Below are 26685 nucleotides of genomic sequence, written 5' to 3' on the forward strand. Positions count from 1 at the left end.
GGTCATAAACACATTCATCCTTATATATCAAAGCTCTATTAGAAAATATCTTGGCAAGTGTATAAAGAAAGGAAAGCCATATTTCACAACAGTCCTAGGTGTACTTCCCATTTGAAAGATTAAGATAAATGGTTTGTTTGTTTGTTTGTTTGATTTTTTAGGCCACAGGAAAATGCACAGCAACCGTGACGAAGAGCGGGAAGACGAAATTCTCTGTGGCTACCCAAATGTGCCTGATTACTCCAGGTAACAGATATATCCAGTAGTGCTCCTCTGGGGAAAAGGAACTATTTCTGTGTGGGGACCAGGAGCACAACCTAGGAAACACTGCCTTCAGAGGACAGTTGTAGAGATGCCATTCTCAGCCTTGGTGGGGGGTTGGGGGCTGGAGTGGCAGAGTCCTGAGGTTGGGGCCAGGCTCCTGCCAATCATCCCGGCTCTTCCCGAGAGCAGCACTGTAGCAGGTGTGTGTGCAAGGGCCCTGCGAAAGGATGAGAAGATGTGAACCCTGCCTTCAATTGTAGGCAGCATCCTCGGAGGAGAAAAGCACAGGCTTTGAGGTCAGACCTGGCGTGGAATCTTTCAAAAACTCGTTACCTTTTTGGCTTCCCTTTTCTTTATCTATAAAGAGGATCATAGTAATTCCCTCTGGACAGGGTTGTTGTAGACTGAAACTGGATGACATGCCTAAAGGTAGACCATAATAATGTATTACTGATAATCGGGATAAAAGTAATAACAGCTGGCATTTATTGAGCACTTATTGCCAGCCACAGTCCTAATCACTTTACATGTATTAACATATTTAACTTCACAACAATTTTATCAGGAAAGTATTAATAGCCCCATTTTACAAATGAGGAAATTGAGGCCCACAGCTGTTAATAAGTATCTTGCCCAAGATCCCACAGCTAGTAAGTAGCAGAGTTGGTATAGTAGACCCTGTAAGTATGGAACAACTTATGAATAGATATAACCACTATCATTAGCTCCTTCATTCCTTTGGCAGAGCGTCCATCTGCCCCTCATATTGAAGAATGGGCACATCTAGGTGATGTCAGTCACAAAAGTCACCCCAGAACTGGCCTTCTGCAAGATAGGGTTTCAGTACATGAGGCTCCAGGACAACGTCTTCAGCCACATTCTTCAACCTCACCAGAATGGCAGTTGTTCTGTCCTGGCCTTACTCATCTATGTGAAAGCACAGAAACCTTATCCCTTGGGTTTCAGCTCTTACAAGAAGTTGCATTAAAAAACAAAAAACAGGAAACTTCCGGAAAAATGGCGGCGTGAGGTGAGCCTCTGTAAAGCTCCCCCGGAATTTACAAAGAATCGAACAACAAAAACTCCACAAAGGACTCCCTGCACAGCAGACAGGCAACATGAAGAGGCTCACTACCGACTGAAATCACCTACAGGTGGGAGATTCGCGCGAGTGGAGGGAGGAGGAGGAAAGGGAGAAGTGCGCGGAGACGGAGCCACGCGGGCGCAGGACGCAGACCCAGCTCAGTGCGCCGAGCTCGCTGCTTCCCGGAACTACCGCAGCTGCGGGAGAGGGAAGAACTCGGACTGCTAGGGCTCCGCCAGGGCTCCACAGGGCTGAGGGGACAGCATATAACACGGCTGAACCCAACGCTCACGGCAGAGACCTCGGAGAAAAGACTGAGGGAAAAAGGCTGAAAACGGTGGTTTAAGCCCGCACTGCCGAGCAGAGAATGGAGCCTTAGGCACAGAGACTAGCCGCCCCCTCCCTCCCCTCCCAGAGCTCGCCCTGCCCCCACCTGCCCGGTGCTAGAAGCGAAACAGTAGCAGTGTCAGATCAAAACAACAGAAAATTTGCTGTTTTGAGATCTGTGGACCGCAAACACAAATTCACAGCCCAACTAGTTCCAGCAAAGGGGAGAGACCAGTGGAAGCAGGACCGGCTGTGGTGGTGGTCGCCGCCATTGCTCTGGGCCACCTCTCACAACTCACCCCGCCCCTGACCCCACCTATCTGGGCGGATCCCTGCAGGAGTAAACAGAACTGCTGAAATATACGGGCTCTGAATCAGCAGCTGGAAGAGCTTTCCAACATCAAAAGCTCTCCGCATACCCACCGGGACACTGCGCCCTGTGACCTAGACGAACTATTAACAGAGGAGAAGCCCGTCTCCCAGGGAATCCCCCCTTTGCGTGAGAAGTTGGAATAGTGCAGAGAAAACATAGCATTACTGTGTGGGAGAAGAAAAATAAGTTGCAGTTGGAGAAATAATAAAACATTCTACCAACAAGTACTGGCAAACAAAAGAAAGACCGCTTTCTATCAACCTGTTGCAGAAGTCACTCCTGTAGATGTCTAGGAAGAGAAATAGTAAACCAGTAATCACCATGAATAACCAAGGCAACAAGATAGCTCAGAAAGAAAGTGAAAAATCTCCAGAGAAGGCACTTAAAGATACAGAAATATGTGACTTAAATGACAGAGAATTCAAGATTGCAGTTCTGAAAAAACTCAACGAGATACAAGAAAACACAGATAGGCAGTTAAAGGAACTCAGAAACTCAATCAAAGAACAGCATGAGCATTTTACGAAAGAGATTGAAATCTTAAAAAGGAACCAAATAGAATTTCTGGAGATTAAGAACTCAATAGAAGAAATTAAGAATGAAATAACCAGCTTAGGTAGTAGAGTTGACCAGATGGAGCAAAGAATCAGTGACATCGAAGATAGAAACCTGGAAATGACACAGAGAGAAGAAGAAAGAGACTTGAGACTTAAAAGAAATGAAAGAACTCTACAAGAACTTTCTGACTCCATCAGAAAGAGCAATATAAGAATAATGGGCATACCAGAAGGAGAAGAAAGAGAGAAGGGAACAGAGAATATATTCAAACAAATTGTCGATGAGAACTTCCCAAACTTGTGGACAGAACTGGACCCTCGAATCCAAGAAGCAAACAGAACACCTAGTTACCTCAATCCCAACAGACCTTCTCCAAGGCACATTGTATTGAAGCTGTCTAAAATCAACGACAAAGAAAGAATCCTCAAGGCAGCCAGGGAAAAGAAGACGGTAACTTACAAAGGAAAGCCCATTAGATTATCATCAGATTTTTCAGCAGAAACTCTACAAGCCAGGAGGGAGTGGAACCAAATATTCAAACTATTGAAAGAGAGAAACCATGAGCCAAGAATAATATATCCAGCAAAGATATCCTTTAGATATGAAGGAGGAATAAAGACCTTTCCAGACATACAGAAGCTGAGGGAATTTTCTAATACACGACCTGCACTACAAGAAATACTAAAGGAGGCTATTCGACCACCATCAACAGGGACAACTTGTGGCAACCAAAACTCAAAAAGGGGGAGAGTAAAGGCCTGAACCGGAATATGGGAATGGAGAAAGTAAGCGTGCTGAAGAAAATGGAATACTCTAAATATCAAACTTTCTTTTACATAAACTTAAGGGTAACCACTCAAAATAAATCCAGAATTGAAATATATACTGAAATAAAAAAAGAAACAGAGGGAAACATCATAGAATACCACCACACAGAAATAATAGACAACAACAAAAAGGCAAAGAAACAATGGAGACACAACCTTACCAGAAAACTAAGGATAGGATGACAGGAAATCCTCACATATCAATAATCACCCTAAATGTAAATGGACTGAACTCACCAATAAAAAGGCACAGAGTAGCAGATTGGATCAAAAAACTAAACCCAGCCATATGCTGTCTCCAAGAGACACATCTCAGCTACAAGGACAAGCATAGACTCAAAGTGAAAGGGTGGAAATTGACACTCCAAGCAAATGGTACCCAGAGAAAATCAGGTGTAGCCATAATGATATCAGATGAAACAGACTTCAAGGTGAAAAAGATAACAAGAGACAAAGATGGACATTTCATAATGGTGAAGGGGACTGTACAACAAGAAGACATAACAGTCATCAATATTTATGCCCCCAATCAGGGAGCACTGAAATACACCAAGCAACTACTAACAGAACTAAAGGGAGAAATTGACCAAAACACAATTATACTAGGGGACTTAAATACATCATTGACAGCTATGGATAGATCATCCAAACAGAAAATAAATAACGAAATAGTAGCCCTAAATGACACATTAGATGAAATGGACATAATTGACATTTATAGAGCACTTCATCCTAAAACATCAGACTATACATTCTTTTCTAGTGTACATGGAACATTCTCAAGGATAGACCATATATTGGGACATAAAATCAGTCTCAACAAATTTAAGAAGATTGAAATCATACCATGCTTATTCTCTGATCACAAGGCTTTGAAATTGGATATCAACTATAAAAAGAAAGTGGGAAAAAACACAAATACAGGGAGACTAAACAACATACTTTTAAAGAAGGACTGGGTCAAAGAAGAAATTAGAGGAGAGATCAAAAGATACATAGAAAGAAATGACAATGAAAATACATCCTACCAAAATTTTTGGGATGCAGCGAAAGCAGTTTTAAGAGGGAAATTTATCTCATTACAGGCCTATCTCAAGAAACAAGAAAACTCCCAAATAAATAACCTCATGTTACACCTTAAAGAACTAGAAAAAGAAGAACAAGTAAAACCCAAGGTCAGCAGAAGAAAGGAAATAACAAAAATTAGAGCAGAACTAAATGAAATAGAGAACAAAAAGACAATAGAAAAAATTAATATGACAAAGAGCTGGTTCTTTGAAAAGATTAACAAAATTGACCATCCCTTGGCTAGACTTACTAAGATAAAAAGAGAGAAGACACTGATTAACAAAATCAGAAACGTAAAAGGGGAAGTTATCACGGACACCACAGAAATACAAAGGATCATCCAAGAATACTATGAAGGACTATATGCCACCAAATTCAACAACCTAGAAGAAATGGACAAGTTCTTAGAAACATATAGCCTTCCAAGGCTGAACCATGAAGAACTGGAAAATCTAAACAGACCGATCACCAGTAACGAAATTGAATCAGTCATCCAAAACCTTCCCAAAAGCAAAAGTCCGGGACCAGATGGCTTCACTAGTGAATTCTACCAAACCTTCAAAGAGGATCTAATACCAATTCTGCACAAACTCTTCCAAAAAATTGAAGAAGAGACAGTACTCCCTAACTCATTCTATGAGGCCAACATTACCCTGATACCAAAACCTGGTAAGGATCACACAAAAAAAGAAAACTACAGACCAATATCTCTGATGAATACCGATGCAAAAATCCTAAATAAAATTCTAGCAAATCGAATACAACAATGCATTAAAAAGATTATTCATCACGACCAAGTGGGGTTCATCCCCGGGGCACAAGGATGGTTCAACATACGCAAATCCATCAATGTGATACATCACATAAACAAAATAAAGGACAAAAATCATATGATTATATCGATTGATGCAGAAAAAGCATTTGACAAGATACAACATCCATTTATGATTAAAACACTTAATAAAATGGGTATAGAAGGAAAATACCTTAACATAATAAAGGCCATATATGAGAAGCCCTCTGCTAATCTCATAATTAATGGAGAAAAACTGAAGCCCTTTGCTCTACGTTCAGGAACACGACAGGGATGTCCCCTATCACCTCTTCTTTTCAACATAGTGTTGGAAGTCCTTGCCAGAGCAATCAGGCAAGAGAAAGAAATAAAAGGCATCCAAATTGGGAATGAAGAAGTTAAATTATCACTCTTTGCAGATGACATGATGCTATATATAGAAAACCCTAAAGACTCTACCAAAAAGCTATTAGAAACAATCAACGAATACAGTAAAGTTGCCGGCTACAAAATCAACGCACAAAAGTCCATTGCCTTCCTATATACTAACAATGAAATCTCAGAAAAAGAAATACAAAAAACAATTCCTTTTGCAATTGCAGCAAAAAGAATAAAATACCTAGGAATAAACTTAACCAAGGATGTGAAAGACCTATATGCTGAAAACTATAAGACATTTTTGAAAGAAATTGAAGAAGACACAAAGAAATGGAAAGACATTCCGTGCTCATGGATTGGAAGAATCAACATAGTTAAAATGGCCATATTACCCAAAGCAATATACAGATTCAATGCAATCCCCATCAAAATCCCAATGGCATATTTTAAAGAAATAGAACAAAAAATCATCAGATTTGTTTGGAACCACAAAAGACCCCGAATAGCCAAAGCAATCTTAAGGAAAAAGAACAATAATGGAGGTATCACACTTCCTGACTTTGGCTTGTACTACAGGGCTACAATAATCAAAACAGCATGGTATTGGCAGAAAAACAGACACATAGACCAATGGAATAGAATTGAGAACCCAAAAATAAAACCACATAAATATGGACAGATAATTTTTGACAAAGAAGCTAAAAACATACAATGGAGCAAAGACAGCCTCTTCAATAAATGGTGCTGGGAGAATTGGATAGCCACGTGCAAAAGAATGAAACTGGACTGCTATTTGTCACCATGTACCAAAGTTAATTCAAAATGGATCAAAGACTTAAGCATAAGACCTGACACAATAAACTGCATAGAAGAAAACATAGGTACTAAACTTATGGACCTTGGGTTCAAAGAGCATTTTATGAACTTGACTCCAAAGGCAATGGAAGTAAAAGCTAAAATAAACAAATGGGACTATATGAAACTTAAAAGCTTCTGCACAGCAAAAGAAACCATTGACAAAATAAAGAGGCCACCAACTGAATGGGAGAAGATTTTTGCAAACAGTGCCTCCGATAAGGGGCTAGTATCCAGAATATACAAGGAACTCATGCAACTCAACAACAAAAAAACAAACAACCCAATTGAAAAATGGACAGAGGACCTGAAGAGACATTTCTCCAAGGAGGACATACAAATGGCAAATAGACATATGAAAAAATGCTCAACATCACTAATCATCAGAGAAATGCAAATCAAAACCACAATGAGATATCACCTCACCCCAGTCAGAATGGCTATCATCAACAAGACAAATAATAACAAATGTTGGAGAGGCTGTGGAGAAAAAGGAACCCTCATACACTGTTGGTGGGAATGCAGACTGGTGCAGCCGTTATGGAAGGCAGTGTGGAGGTTTCTCAAAGAATTACGAATAGAATTGCCATATGACCCAGCAATCCCTCTTCTGGGTATCTACCCAAAAAATCTGAAAACATTTAGAGATAAAGACACGTGTGCTCCAATGTTCATTGCAGCTTTGTTTACGGTGGCCAAGACATGGAAACAACCAAAATGTCCTTCGATAGATGAATGGATAAAGAAGTTGTGGTATATATACACAATGGAATACTATTCGGCGGTAAGAAAAGATGATATAGGAACATTTGTGACAACATGGATGGATCTTGAGAGAGTAATGCTGAGCGAAACAAGTCAGACAGAAAAAGCAGAGAACCATGTGATTTCACTGATATGTGGTATATAAACCAAAAACAACAAAAGAACAAGACAAACAAATGAGAAACAGAAACTCATAGACACAGACAATAGTTTAGTGGTTGCCAGAGGGTAATGGGGGCGGGGGGTGGGGGGTGGGAGATGAGGGTAAGGGGGATCGAATATATGGTGATGGAAGGAGAACTGACTCTGGGTGATGAACACACAATGGGATTTATAGATGATGTAATACAGAATTGTATACCTGAAATCTATGTAATTTTACTAACAATTGTCACCCCAATAAATTTAATTTAAAAAAAAAAACAAAAAAAAAAACACAAAAAACAGTTCAAAACACAAAAGAAATTACAAGTAGTTAAATTTTTTTGGAATGGCTTTTAATTATTCGGTTTAAGACCTCTATCTCATAAGCAAATTTTCCCATTATCCAGAACACAGAATATATACTATGAGAGAAAAGCTCTTTGCCACACCTTCAGAAATTACTAAGTACTAGTTCCGCATTCCTTCATCTGAAACAATTTTGGCCAGAATTCAAAATTTAAAATCTTTATTTTAATTAAAAAAAAAATCTCTCTAGAATTGTTGGGGCAAGGTGGAAAATCATCCTGTCACTCAGAAAGACTGAATTTACATATTCCCCAACTCCTCTCACCCTCAAAACGCTGCTGCTCCATCTCTTGTTTAACCCCTGTCAGAGCTGCCCTTGAAGTCAGGCAAACCAGCCTTTGGACTTTTCTCCATCTCCCCTTTCATGTTCTGGGTTCATCTATTTTGTTGTTAATTAAGTAATTTTCTCACCTTCCCCATGTAATTCCCCTCCAGGTTTTTAACTTTGCCCACTGCACTGATACAGCATAACTTCATTAAGGAGCGGGTTGGTGGGGAGCCATGAATATTCATCCAGTAAATTGTTTTCCTGACACATGTACTTATGGAGTGAAAGCCAATAAACAGCTGCTAGGGGTGTTGTGTTGACCTGCTAACAACTGAGAGAAAGTGTGGTAGAATATTTTTGGTCTCCTGATTCTGTTTGGATCTTGCACATTTGGGAAGCGAGAGTCCCTTTGGGAAGGGGCCTAGGAATCCTTCAGGACTTTGGCGTGGGCTTCTACTGACCAGCAGGTCAGGGCTATGTGCTGTAAACATTACTTGATAAGTTAATACAAACTCAAAGCTGTTTTAATATTTTACATTGTTTTAGTAAAACCAAGTCAGTGGCTCCTCATTCTTACAGCGGACCATTCTTAATTTACTTCAGGGCGTCTATGGAGACCCTGAAATTATGTGGAGAACATTGTGAGTATGAGCATTTTCCTGGGGAGGGCACCATAGCTTTCGTCAGGTTCACCAAGGAGCCCATGACCCTTGTAATACGGTTAGTAACCCCCGGCCTGCAGAGAGCATCCCAGATCAATAACAAGACTCTATAGCCACTGTTCAGACTGCAATCACCCCTCCCAGCCTCCGGAGTCAAGCCCTGGTAACATGTGTATACATAACATCTCACACCCCCGCCCGGACTCATCCTGCTGTCTTGGGACCATGGGTTCTGTTTCTCAGGCCTCATTCCTCTGTTGTCTGCTTGACCTGGACTGACCTTCCCCCTTCCTGTCTCAGGCCTCTTCTTAGAGAAGTCCTGAGCTCACTGCAGGCTCCTGCCTTTCTGTGCTCTTACAGGATTATATTGACGTGATCCAGCTACAGTTTCACCTCTCCCTCAACTGCCCAACTCCTTCATGGCAGTGACCATTACTGACAAATTCACATATCTACGTAGTCTACTCAGTGCCTGGCATATCTCAGCAGGTGCAAAATAGGTGTTTGTTGGATTGAATTGATAATAAAACATCTTTTACCAGGCTTCAAATAGCTTTACTTAACAATACAAAATAGATAGTAGTATATGTATAATGTTTTACTTTTTCATAAGAGATATTTATTATTATAATACATAATAAATTATGTATGGTTTCTATAATTTAAAATGACTTTTAAACAAATTTAAAATAATTATGAACAATAGTATTCATGTAAGATGTTGCGAGGTGAATGATAGGGTTTTTTTCTTTTTTTTCCTCTGACAGAAATGCAGTTCTGTGTTCTCTTTTCCTAATGCCTTCTGGGATTTACTGGAAGGTTTGTTTACCAGGGCCTTTGAAATTAGCTTACTTATTTAGGGCAATGTATCTGAATGTGGGTTTTGCTCATTAACTCTGCCCTTTTTGCCTATTCTTTCTTTGTCAAGCTGAGGGACGCGTGGTGACACCTGAGTATAAATGCCGTGGCTGCATGCAACCCATATCAACTGCCAACCCAACCGTGGAACGCGTTCTGAGACATGCCATCGAACATTTTAACAACAACACTAATCGTTCCCACCTCTTTTCTCTTAAAGAAGTAAAAAGGGCCCAGAGTCAGGTTTGTTCTTTAATTTTTCATTTCACACACTATTGTTAAAATTTGTTGGATCGTTATATTTAGGGCCTCACTATCTAAAATAAACCATTGGCTGAAGGAAATTATATGATTCCACGACTGGTGATGAGGCAGTTCTTTTATGTTCTCATCTGACCAGCACAGGAGGCAAAGAGCTTTCTCTTTGGTTGCAGTGATTTGGAACTGCACTATGGAAAGGGGAAACGGGTGGCTAATCAGACCCGTTCATTTGAGATTGGTTTTAATGAATGGGTAGTCGGTATTACATGTTCTTCCTAGAGGTGGTGAAATGAAAGACACATTCTGGCTGTAAAGTTTTAAGAAAACTAGAGCATCACCAGCTATCATGAGTCAAACATGGCTCAAAATATTAAGTTATACCTAAAAAGGTGGGCATAGCTTTCTGAGTACCCTCTAAATCATAGTTTCCATATCATCATTTAAAAAACGTAAATACTCGTAAATCTGGTCTTTTCTTTGCTTCCATTCATTAAGTCTTTACTGACAGTTGATTGGGTCCCTTGTAGTTCAGTCTCTAAATATTAGTGGCTTGGTCAATAACATTCCCAACTTTTAAGAAACCTTCCAACTTGCCTTCATACAAGATGTATATTCTACTCCGTTACGTCTAAATCCAGCAATCAGGATGAGACTAGTCCAGGATAAAGTGGAGAAGTCTTATTACCTGACAGTCTGGGGACTTGAGAACCTACCATTAAAGGTCACTCTAGCTCCAAAGTTGTCTTTAACCATTTAGAAGAATATCATTCATATTTCACAAAATTCAATAGAACATTTTTTCATGCTCCTGGCAGAACAAATATTGCTAGGTCTTACTTAAGGAAATAGAGTAACTCCATCTATACATTACTGTTCATTTTCAGATGTGTAGGTGTGTGTGTGTGTGTGTGTGTGTGTGTGTGTGTGTGTGTGTGTGTGTGTGTTGAGTGGTGTGAGAATCATAAAGTGCTTAATATTTACTCAGTCGTGACTTTTGCCTAGTGATAGTAGTCTACATTTTTGAGCACTTATGATATCCCAGACAGTATACTAAGGTCTTCATAACACTGTGAAGACTGTTTAAGCTGCCCTTTAAATATTCAATTCAAAATTGTTTCAGGTGGTGGAGGGATCGAACTATGAAGTTACTTATACAATTGCGCAAACTAATTGTTCCAAGGAGCAATTTCTGTTCTTAACTCCAGACTGCAAGTCTCTTCTCAATGGTGTAAGTAGACAAAAGTGGAATTATGCAGATCGTAGGATTTTGTGTGCAGTATTTACAGGCGTGGGAACTCTCAGCGATGTAGGAAGAATCGGTCACTAAAATTTCAGATGGCATTCACCAATGCACAGTCACATTCACTTGGGAACTTCGAAGCTCACGTCACTGGTCAAGCTGCCTCACCTACGTGGTGAAACAATCTGTACATCTAGCAATAAGCATTTATGGATATAACCAGGAACTAGTTATACAAAATGGTGCCATGGTCAAGTCTGTGTTTTCATGTCTTCACACTTTCCTGTCTCCCTTTCTTCCTCGTGGGCTCCACGTACTCCTGCTGCTCTTGAGCGCTGCCCAGGACAATCCTTCACTTCCAACTTGTCTCCGCTTGTTTTTTCACCTTCCCTCCCCTACCTTTATCTTTAGTAAACACATCCTGAGCCTCTATCCCTACGTGACACTTTCTAGGATGACATCTTGTTATCAGAACCAAAATTATGTTAAAAACAGCATCTCATGGTGGCGGTGGTTAGTGTGGGTTCAGATGAGTAAGGCACAGTGAGCTTCCCAGGGATGTTTTGCATTTTAGCAGAAGCCTGCGCTTCAAGCAAGGGATTGCTATGAGCCCTGTATCTAGTAATTCTGCTTCTAAAATTCTATGTGAAGAAAATGAGAAATCCAGAGAGTGATATGCTAATTTCAGGTTATTATTAATAGAAAAACAGTGGAAATAACTTATATTTTCAACCTTCAAGAATGGTTAAGTACATTACAGTAGCTCCATACAGTAAAATATGTGCAGCCAATAAATTACATTTACAGAGTTTTTAGTGACTTAGTAAAATGATTATAGTAGGCTAAGTAAAAAACAGAAAAAGGAGGATACAAAACTATATGTAGAAATGTATTCAAATATATAAAGTAAATGTAAACATTAAAATTGATGGAAAACAAATGTGCCAAAATATAGTTAACTTTCAGTTGGGACTATGGGTGCTCTTTCTGATTCCTTATACCTTTTGGAACTCTTCAATACTTCCCAATGTTTCCAATCAAGCACGCATTTATTTCATAATTGGGGGAAAAAGGTAAAAAGAACACTATTAATAGAGTGTAAGGACAACCCACAGAATGGGAGAAAATATTTGCAAATTATATATCTGATAAGTTTTTAATATGCAGAATATATAAAAACCCCTACAGTGCAACAACAAAAAGGCAATCAATCCACTCTTAAAATGGGCAAAAGACTTAAACATTTCTCCAAAGAAGACATGCCAATGGCCAACAAGCACATGGAAAGATGTTCTACATATTTATAATAGCTATCCGGAGAATGTAAATACAAACCACAATAAGATGCCACCTCATACCTAGAGCATAGCTATAATTCTAAAAAATTGGAAAATAACTAGTATTGGGGAGGATGTGGAAAAATTGAAACTTTTGTACGTGGTTGATGGGCATCAGCAATGTATACCCTTGAAATAATTCAGGATTATTTTTTTCAAACGTAGCTACTTTCATAGACAAAAGCATTTTTAGTTTTTTTTTTCTCAATCAACAATGCAGTTAATGTGTATTTATTTAACCACTATATTTTCATATATTTGTTAGAAATTTATGGGTTGAATTTAAGAATTGTCTTCTATACACTTTGCACATTTCTCTTTGGGATAAATCTTAATGATTTGGAAAACAGTATTTGTGTATTAAAGGCATTAGTGATTTGTCATATTTTCTCAGCTGTTTACTTTTTAGTTTTCATGGTGGTATTTCTGACTTACAAATAGTTTTTGTTTGTCGGTGACCAAATCTACCCATATTTTCCTTTTGAATTCGTCTGTCATTGTCTGAGCAGTCACCTTTTTTTTTTCTTAGTCTATGGTCACTATTTTTAAATATTGCTTTCGAACCTATCTGGAATCAACTTTAATGTATCTTGTGATACATTAAAGTTGAATCTTGTGATAAAAAAATCAATATCTAAACTGATTTTTTTCAAAAGAATAGCCAGATATTTCAACATTTTCCCTTCTACATGAATTTGTGATCTTTATCCCATACTAGTTTCTTTTGAAAAATCTGTTTTTCACATTTATACTAACATGTTTTAACAACTATTGCTTCATAGTAAATTTAAATTTGTGATTTATTATTCTGGTGTTAAATTTTCAAAACCAACCTTAGAATAAGTTTGTAAGAAAAACTTACATTGTCACATAGATTAGAATTGCATTACATTTCTAAATTAATTTGAGGAGAATTGGTGTATGTACTACATTTAGTCTTTTCAGTCAAGAACATGCTTTATATCTCTATTTAGTCGTTTTATTTTAAATGTCTGACATTATGTGCTTTTATTTATATACATCTGGATCATTGCTCACCAGAGTGATTTCTATGTTTGGAGAGGTTTTTTTGCTTTTTTAAAAATTTATTGGAGTGACAATTGTTAGTAAAATTACATAGATTTCGGGTGTGCAATTCTGTATTACATCATCTATAAATCTCATTGAGTGTTCACCACCCATAGTGAGTTCTCCTTCCATCACCGTATATTTGATCCCCTTTACCCTCACCTCCCACCCACCCCCACCCCACTTACCCTCTGGTAACCACTAAACTATTGTCTTTGTCTATGAGTTTTTGTTTCTCATTTGTTTGTCTTGTTCTTTTGTTGTTTTTGGTTTATATACCTCACATCAGTGAAATCATATGGTTCTCTGCTTTTTCTGTCTGACTTATTTCGCTTAGCAGTATACTCTCAAGATCCATCCATGTTGTCACAAATGTTCCTATATCATCTTTTCTTACTGCCGAATAGTATTCCATTGTGTATATGTACCACAACTTCTTTATCCATATTCACCTATCGAAGGACATTTTGGTTATTTCCATGTTTTGGCCATCGTAAACAAAGCTGCAATGAACATTGGAGCACACATGTCTTTATGTATAAATGTTTTCAGATTTTTGGGGTAGATACCAAGGAGATGGATTGCTGGGTCAGATAGTAATTCTATTCGTAATTTTTTAAGAAACCTCCACACTGCCTTCCATAACAGCTGCATCAGTCTGCATTGCCACCAACAGTGTATGAGAGTTCCTTTTTCTCCACAGCCTCTCCAATAGTTCTTACTATTTGTCTTGTTGATGATAGCCATTCCGACTGGGGTGAGGTGATATCTCATTGTAGGTTTTTTTTGCATTTCTTGGAGAGGTTTTTTTGTTTCTCTGGTTTTGGTTATTGCTATCAGAAATTAAATCCTTTGTTTTCTTTTTATTTTATTCTCTTTGGTGGGTGGGAGATGAGGGTAAGGGGGATCAAATATATGGTGATGGAAGGAGAACTGACTCTGGGTGGTGAACACAGAATGGGATTTATAGATGATATAATACAGAATTGTACACCTGAAATCTATGTAATTTTACTAACAATTGTCACTCCAATAAATTTAAAAAATAAATTAAAAAAAATACTGATTACTAAATACTGATTATTTCCAGGTGCTAGAATTACCTTAATTACATTGAACTTAAAAAAATCAATCTATTGTCATTAAATAATAATAATCTAGCAAAAAAAGCTATTGTTATATATAAATGTATCTATTTTGAAACATTTACCTGATATCCAGCAAGTTTACAGAACTCTCTGATTAACACTAATGCCTTTCCATTGATTCTTTTGATTGTTCTAGGTATATAATAATATCTTATGCAAGTAACATTTTTATCTCTTTTCTGATGTGCTTATTTTTTGTTTAGTGTCTCAGTGAATTTACCCAAACTTCCAGATATACATATACATATATATATATATATATATATATATATATATATATATATATATATATATATATTTTTTTTTTTTTTTTAAGTGATCACACATTTATGTTTTATTTCTGATTTTATTGAGAAAGCCTCTAGAATTTATTATGTATATTTGCTATGGGTTCCAAAGATACATTCTTGTCATGTTAAAGAAGGACCCTTACATTTATTCTTTTAAAGAGGTTTGTTTTGTTTTGTTTTGTTTTTAAATAAGAAACTGGGGATAGAATTTCATTTAGCAAATGCTTTAGAATATATACTGAAATATCATATTATATATTTCTAATTCAATCTGTTATGTTGTTTTGACAACTTTCCTAATAGTAATCTCTAGATTCTTAAACGAAGCTCTATTTGTTTAATATGCTATTCTTTAAATATGCATTTGGATTTTATTTCTGGTTTGTTTATGAATGCCACATCTGTATTTATAAGTGAAAGTAGTTTAACAGTTTTCTGGGTGTGTGTGTGTGTGTGTGCGTTCTATTTTTTCAGGTTTTGGTATCCAGATTATAGTTTCATAGAATGAGTTGGGTGTGTGTTACATGACGTTGAGTTACCTCTGACTCTTGGTGACTCTCTGAATGAGCGATGCTCGTAATGTCCTGACCTCAACAGCCCTTCTGAGCGCACCTGCAGTCTCATGCCTCTGACATCTTTTATGGAGTTAATCCAGCTCATAGTTGGTCTTCCTCTTTTCCCGCCACTGTCTTCTATTTTTGAGTTAGTTTGTTTGCCACTATTTTCTATATTCAGGAATAGTTTATATAGCATGGAAATATATGTTCTTTAGTTTTTAAATTTATTCATCTATAAACCATCTAGTTGTTTGGAGCTGAGAAGTGGAATGGAAGTTGAGAGTAACGATAGCACTCTCTGTTTCTTCAGTCATTGATCCATTCTAATTCCGTTCTTGTTTTTACGTCAGCATTTGTTATTTACAGTTTTTCAGAAAAATATCTGCTTCTTTGGGGTTGAAATTAGCATACTCTTGTTCATAATATTCTCTTATATTTATATACTTCTCTGTAGTCTTTTGTATGTTGCCTTTTTGTGCATTTAATTTTTTTCCTTCCCCTAATAATGATCATTTATTTGGATTTGTGTATTTATACTAGTGCTTTCTGTTTTCTAATTAATTGGTTTTGCCTATATCTTTATTGTTTCCTTTTTTTTGTTTTGCTGAAGACTATTTATATTCTTTTTCTAACTTCTTGGGATAAACACCTAGATTTGGGTCTGTTTCATTTGTTTCTTAGCTCTCTTTTTAAATCACAAAAGTATATAAAGCCATGAGTTAAATTCTATATGCTGCTCTGGCAACATTATGTAAAATTCTCATTTGTCTTGTTTCGTTTTTTATATTTTTCCTTATCCAGGGAAGACCCTAACTATTTAGGCAAGTGTGCTTAGATGTCTAAGTACTTAGCTTTTTGTTTATTTATTTATACTTATATTATTAATTTTTAGTAATTGTTGTTCTTTTTGGTGCTAAGGTCAAATAATATGACCTGAATTACTTTCGATTTGCAGTTTATTGAACCTTTCTTGTGACCTAGTGTATAAGCAATTTAACATATTTGCATCATACTTATAAAAATATCATTTTAAATTGTGTGTATCATATAAAAAACATTTAAATAAATTTTTATTATGTTACTCAAGTCTTCTACGACGTTATTTATTTTTTTATCCATTTGGCCTGTCTTTAATTTATAGTTGTACATTAAATTTTCCCCCAATTTCTTTTACCTTTTTCTATTCATATATTTATTTTCTGCTTTGTGTATTTTGTTTCCATGTTTCTAGACTATGTCATTCATAAGATTAAAATGATCTATTTTAGTACCTTTGTGAGTTGTTTGTTACCTTGAATTTTACTTTGTCCACTACTACTAATACTTTATCTTCTTTTTTATTTATATTTGCCTCATATAGCTTTGCTTGTCCATTATATTTAATCTTTTTTATTATAAGGTATTGGTCTTGAAAATATAATACATTGATTTCGTTTTTAACTTAATCTGAAAGTTTGCCTTTCTAAAAGAAAATTTGACCCATTCCCTTATATGGTTATTATTCCTATACTAGGTATTCTTGTCATCTTATTTCATGTTTTGTGTGTTTGTGTACATATGTCTGTGGTTGTTGTTGATGCTGTTACCAAATTATATCTTATTCTCTTTTGCGATTGGATTATGTTTGGTTTTGTTTTCTATGCAAAGTCAACATCCTATATTTAATTTTGCTACTTGTCTGCTTTAAAGGCTCTTAAAAACGTTTTTAATTTATGCACTTCCATACTTTTCAAAAACTAGGATACCGGTGAATGTACAGATATGGCATACATAGATCTTGAAAACAAAATTGCTTCCTTCTCCCAGAAATGTGACCTTTTTCCAGGTAAGGGAAAATACACGTTCCTGCTCTAACAGCGCTCGTTGGTCCCAGACAAGTGGCTAGGTCTTTTCATAGGAATTGTGCTTTGGGCGCCAGGATCTACCACAAAGTCTATATGACCAACAGACCTTGCTGAGAACATTGTGCCCCATTTCTGTCCAGCTATTCTGTAGCAGGCGCAGTGGAAACTGCTCTGAGTGGCCAGGAGGGAATATGGTGACAAAAGGGACAATTTAAAGTACTCTGGGCAAAGCTGGCCTCCAGGTCCATGTTCAGCAGGACTTTGTTGTGTACAAGATGTCCCTAAGTGAGGTGTTGTAGGGGAAGCTGTATCTCATTTTTAAACGCTCAGAATAAAATCCTTTCAGTTAAAGGCATTTTTCTCCTGCATATTAGAATGGGAGGAAGGGAGATAGCACAATTTATGGTAAAGTAGTTCTTATACCAAGAGGTGGCTTTTCTCATACTTGGAAGATATTTGCATACATTCAATAATGAGAACATTACTGAAGCTTCCTGCTCACCAGAATCACAGGACTTTAAATTTTTCCACTAGAGAGTTATTCCTTTAAGTTAAACATTACTTTTCATACTTTCCATCAAAAATGCAAAAATTTAGGGAAAGTACAGCATATTGATTGAGTCATTAACTATCACCTTCCAACTGAAGATTTCCTTAAACATACTTGGTTCTGAGGAGAGGAGAAGAGGAGAGGCTGTAAAGTGGAGGTCAGACAGACCACCTCCAACCTCTCACTACTGAGCCTTGGGCTGCCACGGTGGCCCTCTATAAACGGATGCTGGACCATGTGGGGGAGAGGTACTGAGGCTCGACTGCTCCTTCAGTGCACATGCTGACTTCAAACTGATTCTTTCAGGGGAGGAATTTGTACTACCTCGTATAATTAATTGCCGTGGCTGCCCCAAAGAAATACCTGTTGACAGCCCAGAGCTGGAGGAGCCTTTGAAACACTCTATCACAAAGCTTAATGCAGAGAATAATGGAAATTTCTACTTCAAGATTGACACTGTGCACAGAGCAACATCACAGGTCTGTACATTATGCTACAAAAATAGTGATATTATAGTCTATGTGCAAATTACTTACTCATTTTGCTGCTGATCTTGACTCTGGACTGGGAAATAGTATGCCTAGTGCGAGGGATTTGAATTTCAAGTCCCAACCTCGCTGCTTGCTTATTGTGTGATCTTGGACAAGTCATTTAGAACATTCTCTTGTTTTCCTTTTGTAAAGGACTGGCATGAGGGTCAAATAAGGTAATGTATGTGAATCACTTTTCAAACTCTGTACAGTGTTATATAAATACTAGCAACTCTGATATAATTAGTGAAGTTTAGGTCTACGGAAAGCAGGATTTATTCTCTGCTTTCTAGACTCATTTGTCATTGTAACATCACTTAGGGCCTTGGGCTCAGCCACATCAGTCAGTATATCACTGGCCAGACTCTCTTCACACTCTCCCCTCCATGTGATTTCTCCCCTGCCTGAGGTGTCCTTCCCACCCACAAATGTACCCTCTGGGAATTCATCTTTCCTTCCATGCCCTGTCAATAGAAGATAAGGGGTGTCCTGGCCTGGGGACCAGGGGACCTAGTCTACCACAGCAGCAGACACTCACGTGCTGGGTGACACTGGGCGGTCAGTCACTCAGAGTCACTCAGCCTTTGTGGCCCCATTTGTAAAATGAGTGGCTGGATAAGAAGAGCCCAATGCCTTCCACCACCAACAGCCTATGGCCAATGTATTCAAGGACAGATTCCTATTATAGAAGCTCAAAATGGGCCTCCCTAAATATAAGCTAAAGAAAAGCAATCAAAATAGAACCAAACTGTTACAGCAGAACAACATAATCTTTACAATCAGATGAAAAAAATCTCACTTAAAACAGTTCATACTTGGGGTCAGTAATTGAATTTATAGAAATCTAAAACAGAAAGAGTCTTTATATACATAATATATATTACAACTTTAACTACAAAAGAAAAAAATGGTAAACTGTCAAAATAATCAATAATATAGAAGTAACGAGAAAGTGACTGTCATATCATTCCAAGAGTGCGTTAAGCAGCATTTTTAAAGCATCTTTGTGAGGAGTTCTTGATGTGGGAAATGCCCTGTGTTAAAATATGCAGCGAAAAAAATGGCGATGAAATTGAATATATATTCTGTTGTCAATTGTGTTATTAAAAAGTATAGAAAGCAATACTAAAAAGAAACAAATGCCTCAGACTATTCACAGTGGAGTCTTTAGGTAGTGACACAATGGGCTGTTTATTTTCATTTTCTAATGTCTTGCATTAGTTTTATTACTGGAAAAAAACCATAAATGAATGGTGTTATTATAAGTCAAAAACTGATAGTTTGATCTCTCTCCTAGTCAGGCATGTATTTCTGTCCCAGATGCTACCACCCTCTCTCCCTGATTTCACTAGCACGTGACCCACATTAGGCTTACTCGAAGGGTACACCAAGCCATGCTACTCTTGTGTTTGTCAGCTCTTCTTCTCACTTTAGATTTCTGTTTTCTTCTGAAATTCCCTTATTCTTAATGAGGCAGGAATAGTCCCGCACTCCACCATATACCGCATGTCAGAGGTTTGCTGTCAGGAGAGAACCACTCATTCTCAAATGTGACCAGTCCTCTGAGTACTTACAGTTCTCTGTAAATTAACTGATCAACAGTGTAGCACGTGTGTATGTTTGTTTATGCCCTGGGTGCCAGGGGAACAACAATAGGGAATGCTGTGAAATGAAGGGAACTGACGTTCCTTCAGTTGCCAAATCAATCTGGAATATTGTGAGACTCTCAAACTTACTTTTAAGAGATGAATCCTTAATGATGTTTGCATTTAAAGAGATCAATTTGGCTGTTCTGATTCGGTCATTCAAGGTAGCCTCACTGGAAGCAGCCAAGTTACTGGAAAGTCGTTTACCATGTGATGAATTTGCCAAACGCCAATCTCCAGATAACCAATCTGCCAAACTGCTAAAGATTTATTTTACAGATTGATTCTTGCCTTGGCTTTGCATATTTAGTCCTGTTTGGATGCATGTCCATTCCCAGTTGCTTTCATGTTTCAGATACCAAATATTCCTTCAAATCTCCCTTTGCACATGTGAATGATTGCAATTTCTGTCACAGGCCAATCATTTTGCCCTGCCCCTACCATCGTTGTCCCTGTTCCAGACTGTGTTTCTCCCTGTCTTGTCTCAGATGAATACACTTCAAGGATCTTTGTGTGCACAGTCAGGAAATTTTCCTTTGACAAAGTGCTAGAAATGCCGAAGCATAGTACGTGTCTAAAACTTTGATGCACATCGCCAAATCGTCCACCTATTTGCACTGATGCCAATTTACATTCACACCACCTGGGTAGAAGAAAGACATGGGTTGATCATCTTGATTTGAGTTCTATTCCTACCAACAGTGATTGAGGCTGCATGCTTCCCACACCTGGCCAACACCAAGTATCATCGCTGTTTTTTAAATCTTTGCTAACATATAGAAGATGAAAAATGGAGTTGCATTGCTCTTTTAATGTGCATAACTTTGGTTATTGATGAAGGTAAACATTTTTTCAGGCTTAATGACAATTCTAACTTCTTTTCTGAAATACCTGTTTATGTCTTTTGTCATATTTTTTTTGTGTGGTAGGCTTTATATACATAAGAATATTAATCGTAGACTATATTTGCTTGCTATGATTTTTAAGAATCAGTTTTCATTTTCGTTTAGTGAAATTTAGACATTTTTCCTTCCTTTGATTTTCTTCCTCTGATTTTCACCCAAGAAAGTCCTTCCTCATCCTGAGATCTGATGGATATTTATTAGTATCTTTTGAGTTCATCTCTTTAATTTAATTTTTTAAATGCATCTGTAATTTATTTTGCTACATGGTGTTCTCTACTTTAAAAACAAAACTTGGGCAGGATGCGTTTAAGCAGGGAAGACTTCTGATAAGAATGACACCTGATAATAAGGGCAACATGGATGCAATCTTGAGGTCCTCGAATGGAAGATATTATTATGTCTACTTAATTCCTTCCTTCTACACCCTGAGTATGTTGAGCTATCCGTGTGGTTTGTGTCATATATTGCCAACCTCCTTAGGCAGCATTACCTCAATCAACATTATCATTTAAAAAGTTGTGTTAAGGTGTACTGTGAAACAAGCAAGAAAATTTATGATCCTCAAAATATAGATTCTGAAACCCTCTTAGAACCTTCATTTTCACTTACACACACACCTGGAGATTTAAAAGTTAATTATGAAATTTATCTTAAAAATATAACCATGTTTACCCAGCAAAACAATGCCAGAAAAGGTGAAGGAGGAGTTTAGTTCTTCCGTGACTCTGCTCTCTCCACCCTCCTCCCACCACACTTTCTTTGTGCTTTAAAAAGAACCATAGAGACAGGGAAGACTGTTGTGGTTTGATTTTCCAAATGAGATTATACTATCACCCTGTAACTTGATTTTTTAAGTAATGGTCATCTCTCCAGGTCAACAGATGTATTGATATACTCTTTTTGATAGCTACATAATATTATACATACACACATACACAAACACACACACACGCACATTCGCACACACACGAACACACACACAAACATACACACTCACACACAGTGTTAGTCTGCTCAGGTTATGATACAAAATATCATAAACTGGGTGCCTTAAACAACAACAGTTTATTTCTCACAGTTCTGGAGGCTGTGAAGTCCAAAAACTAGCAAATTTGGTTCCTTGGTGAGGACTCAGTTTCCGGTTTGCAGATGGCCACCTTCTCTCACTGTGTCATCTCACATTTCAGACATTGAGAGAGAGGGAGGGAGAGAGAGAGAGCTCTGGTTTCTCTTCTCTTCTTATAAGGAGACAATTCCTGTGATGCAGCCCCCATCCTCATAACCTCATCTAAACTTAATTGCCTCACAAAGGGCCCATCTCCTAAAATCGTCACATTGGAGGTAGGGCTTCAGTAGTTGAATTTGGTGGGTGGGACATAGTCAGTCCATAACACCCCCCACAATCCCTGCCCACACACACACTTAAATCCTAGAATTAAGTATTGATAACTTTGGCCACAAATTGGGCGACATCAACTAACTTTTCAACGTGTAATTTAAGATCATTTTTACTGCACATATTTCTCAAATGTATAAGAGATATAAGACATGGCCTTTAAAACTCACTTTGAAAAAAGTATACTTGGTATTTTGTTGAATTTAGAGCATTTTTTAAAATATGAGTTTAACTGTTTAAATAAAGTAGGCCCTTGTAGACAAACACAATTTTTTTTTAATGGTCACAAAATATTAATTGTGGAGATAGCATTGAATAGTGATTAAAAGTGTTGCTAGAGATTGAAACAGTTTCTTAATATAAAAAATGTAAGAGAAACAAACTAGAAAATCGGAATAATTTTCCTAATCATATAATTTAATCCACATAATTTCTATGGTGGGACTAACTTATTATTTCTCTGATTCATGATTTGGTGGACAATAAGGCATATTTAAAGAAAATGTTTAAAATTTCTGGTCAAGATGGTGGCGTAGGTAAACACTGTGCTTACTTCCTCTCTTGACCACATCAAACTTACAACTAAACCAGAGAACCATCATTAAGAATCGCCTGAAGTTTTGCTGAACCAAAGGCTTACGACTACTGACATACAGAGGAAGCCAACTCGAGACTGGTATGAGGGGTAGAGATGTGGAACAGACTGGTCCCACACCCGCATGTGACCATTAAAATTTGAGAGGGATATCTAGGCTGCAGAGTCCCCCAGGGAGGAGGAAGGGCTCCCAGCCTACATCTGGCTCCCCAGCCCAGGGTTCTACTGCCAGGGACAGAAGTCCACATAACTTATGGCCATGAAAACCAGCGTTGATTGTGGCTGAGTAAGACAAGGGTGGCTGTAGTCCCAGGAGATCCTCTTCAAGAACCTGCACACAGATTTAATTGCTGAAGGACTCGCTCACTCTAAACTCCAGCACTGGGGCAGCAGCTCAAAGGGCACCAGGGATGCACAGGGAGGAACTGAATTATCTGGTTTCAGAGAGAGGGCTGGATGGGCGGCTTTCACCTGGATAGGGGAGCTGGCAAAAGCCATTGTTTCTTTGTTAAGCCCTTCCCACTCCTGGCATGCAGACATATATAGTCACCATATCTGAGTCTCCATCAACCTGGCTAACACCATTCACTCACCCTGGCCTGGTGATTCCCTGAGACGCTGCCCCACTTAATTTTGGCCACACACAAGTAGCTTCTAGTGAATTTTCCAAACAAATTGCCTGTCTTGGCTCATGCTGAGGAATTTCCTAAAATCTCTCTAAAGTTCACAAAACCCAAAGAAGAGGCATCTGGCTTCAGCACGTCCCCTACCCCTGGATGCGCAGTTCTAAACCAGGTACTAGTGACAGCCAGCCACAGTTCATGGTTTGACCTGTCAAAGCACCTCCAAGCCCAGCACAGGTGGTGGCCATCTTCAGGTTGCTTTTTTGCTCATACCAGGTAGCCCAGGGTAGGGCACAAACTGCAGCTGAATTTGGTCTGGAGGAGGTCCGCTCCCAGGAGGCCCTGGGGCTGGCACACCCAGTGGCCAGCTTCCAACCAAGCCAGAGCATCCTCAAGCTGACTCCAAGGATGACACAGCCAATGGGCACACTGGGCAGGCACCAGACTCCTGCTAACGCGAATCCTGCTCCATAGTGTCAACCCCTGCACAACAGCTCCTTCACTGTCGTCACTGCCAGTCCTCACAACCAATGAGCCTGAGGGTCATTCCCTCCCAGTGATGTGCAAACAGCAACCAAGGCGCAACTACAACCGGAGGGCACACCTGGAGCACCCAGCTCTGGTGACCAGGGAGAATCTGCTACGGATCCCCCAGGGCACCTACTACTAAGGACACTCTACTAAGACTGGGAGGCATAGCAGTCCTACGTAATACATAGAAACAAACACAGGAAGCCAGTCAAAATGGGGAGACAACGAAATGTGCTCCAAATAAAAGAACAGAACAAAGCTCCAGAAAAAGAACTAAACAGAGTGGAGACAAGCAATCTACTCGATACAGAGTTCAACATTGGTTATGAATCTCAGAGAGAACTTCAATGAAGATATAGGAAACATAAAAAAGAACAAGTCAGAAATAACAGAATACAACAACTGAAAGAAAGAATACATTAGAGGGAATCTACAGTAGATTAGATGAAGCAGACAATCGAATCATTGATTTAGAAAATAAGGTAGCAGAAAACACCCCATCTGACCAGCAAAAAGAAAAATGAATCCAAAAAGATGAAGATAGTTTAGGGGGCATCTGGGACAACATCAAGCATACCAACATTCTCGTGATAGGGGTACCAGAAGGAGAAGAGAGAGAGCAAGGAATTGAAAACCTATTTGAAGAAATAATGACGGAAAACTTCCCTGACCAGGCAAAGGAAATAGACATACAAGACCGGGACTCACAGAGAGTCCCAAACAAGATGAACCCAAAGAGGCCCACACCAAGACACATCATAATTAAAATTCCAAAGGTTAAAGGCAAAGAAAGAACCTTAAAAGCAGCAAGAGAAAAGCAGTTAGTTCCTTAAAAGGGAGCTCCCATATGACTGTCACCTGATTTCTTAACAGAAACTTTGCAGTATGTCAGACAGAGAAAGACAGATGCAATGTGATTTTGCTTATATGTGGAATCTAAAGGACAAAATAAACAAACATAATAAAGAAACTCATAGATAACAGAGACTATTTTGATGGTTGCCAGATGGGAGTAGGCTTGGGGGTTGGTGAAAAAGGGGAAGGGATTAAGAAGTACAAATGGATATTTACAAAATAATCATGGGGATATAAAGTAAAACATAGGGAATGTAGACAATAATATTGTAATCTATGTATAGTGCCAGATGGGTACTAGACTAGGCAGGGGGATTGCTGATTAAATTATATAAATGTCTAACCACTATGTTATATGTCTGAAATTAATACAAAATAACATTCAATGTCAAAGAAAAGAAAGAAAATGTTTAAGTTTCTTCTTCATACTCTTCTTAGATTCTATTACAATTTGAGCCCTTGAATGACGCCTGAATTTTACAACTGTTGAACAAACAAAACTCACAAAAATATAAAAATTGTATCATTGTAGAAAACGAAATGCGACCAGTGAACAGCCAAATATTTTAGTACATGCATACAAATGGAAAGTTTTGTTGTCAAACATTTGTACTTTTTTTATGTAACCCTCATTTGGTCAGTGTGTAATTAAAAATTTAATATTGTCCTCTAAAAGCCTTTAGGGTAAAAACATATATTTTATTATAGAATATTAATTAAACTTCTACTTCGTGCTAATTAATTTTTCAGGTTGTGTCTGGAACAAGGTTTGCTATTGCGTTCACGGCCAAAGAAACCACATGTTCCAAGGAAAGTAATAAAGAGTTGACTGAAAGTTGTGAGACCAATAAACTTGGGGTAAGTAGTAATGCAACTGTCTACTTATTCCCTGGAAATCTATTTGATGTTTTATACTTGTTTAAGTGGCTCATGAATAACGCTGTTCTGTCTTTTGGCTTCTATTTTCATGGCTAGGAAGTTCTACAATGCACTGCTGACGTTATTGTGGTACCTTGGAAGAACAGGGTTAACACTACTGTCAAGTGTCGATCACCAGGAAAGGTATGACTCTAATTCCAGTCAGCTCTGGTCAATTTTGCTCATTCAGAAAAGTTCTATTTTGGGGTTGACAATGAACCATTATTTAAATGAATTCGGGCACCACGTTTTTTAAAATGGGGAGAACTTTCACATTGCTGTGCTAATCTGTCTTTTTATGGCTAGAATGGAGAGCAGCAGTCCCTTCTCACACACTGTGAGTTTCAGTCATTCAATAGTCTCTCTCTCTCAGTGGAGTGCAGCACCTGACGGGGAGAGCTCACACTACTAGCTGTGCAGCTTCAAGGTGTGCCTGAGATGGCCGCTGGCATCGGCTTACATCCAAGAAGCTTAGGAGAAAGGCAGATCTCAGGTCCCACTCCACATCTACAAAATCAAAATCTGCATTTAACAAGATCCCCAGGGGATTCATACTCATGTGCAGATGTGAGAAGTATTAGTTTACATCCTCTTTTCTAATTCTTAAGAGAAACTTGGGAGGTAAGTAATACTTTCCCCATCGTCAAGAACGAGACACTGAAAATTGCAAAGATGCTGAAGTCCTAGAGTGAATAATAACGTTATCGAGTGCTGCTTCAGTCCCAGGCACTGTACTGAGGACTTGACATATGTTGTTCTCCTGACAACTCTGAGGCAGGGGCTGTCGTTATTCCTGTTTTA

General features: G+C 38.2%; 1 pseudogene across 1 annotated transcript in view; it reads left to right on the top strand.

Annotated features, from left to right (window-relative positions):
* LOC141568634 (kininogen-1-like) overlaps positions 1 to 26685 on the top strand; it is a 32869-nt pseudogene that overhangs the window by 4412 nt on the left and 1772 nt on the right. Inside the window, exons 3-9 of the transcript XR_016019643.1 lie at positions 162 to 246; positions 9661 to 9833; positions 10972 to 11079; positions 17232 to 17316; positions 18192 to 18364; positions 25717 to 25824; positions 25942 to 26028. The product of XR_016019643.1 is annotated as a kininogen-1-like (transcript). The remainder of the gene's footprint in view (positions 1 to 161; positions 247 to 9660; positions 9834 to 10971; positions 11080 to 17231; positions 17317 to 18191; positions 18365 to 25716; positions 25825 to 25941; positions 26029 to 26685) is intronic.

Source organism: Rhinolophus sinicus, chromosome 17 (assembly GCF_057876585.1).
Source record: "Rhinolophus sinicus isolate RSI-liver-muscle chromosome 17, RSI-T2T, whole genome shotgun sequence".
Taxonomy (NCBI): domain Eukaryota; kingdom Metazoa; phylum Chordata; class Mammalia; order Chiroptera; family Rhinolophidae; genus Rhinolophus; species Rhinolophus sinicus.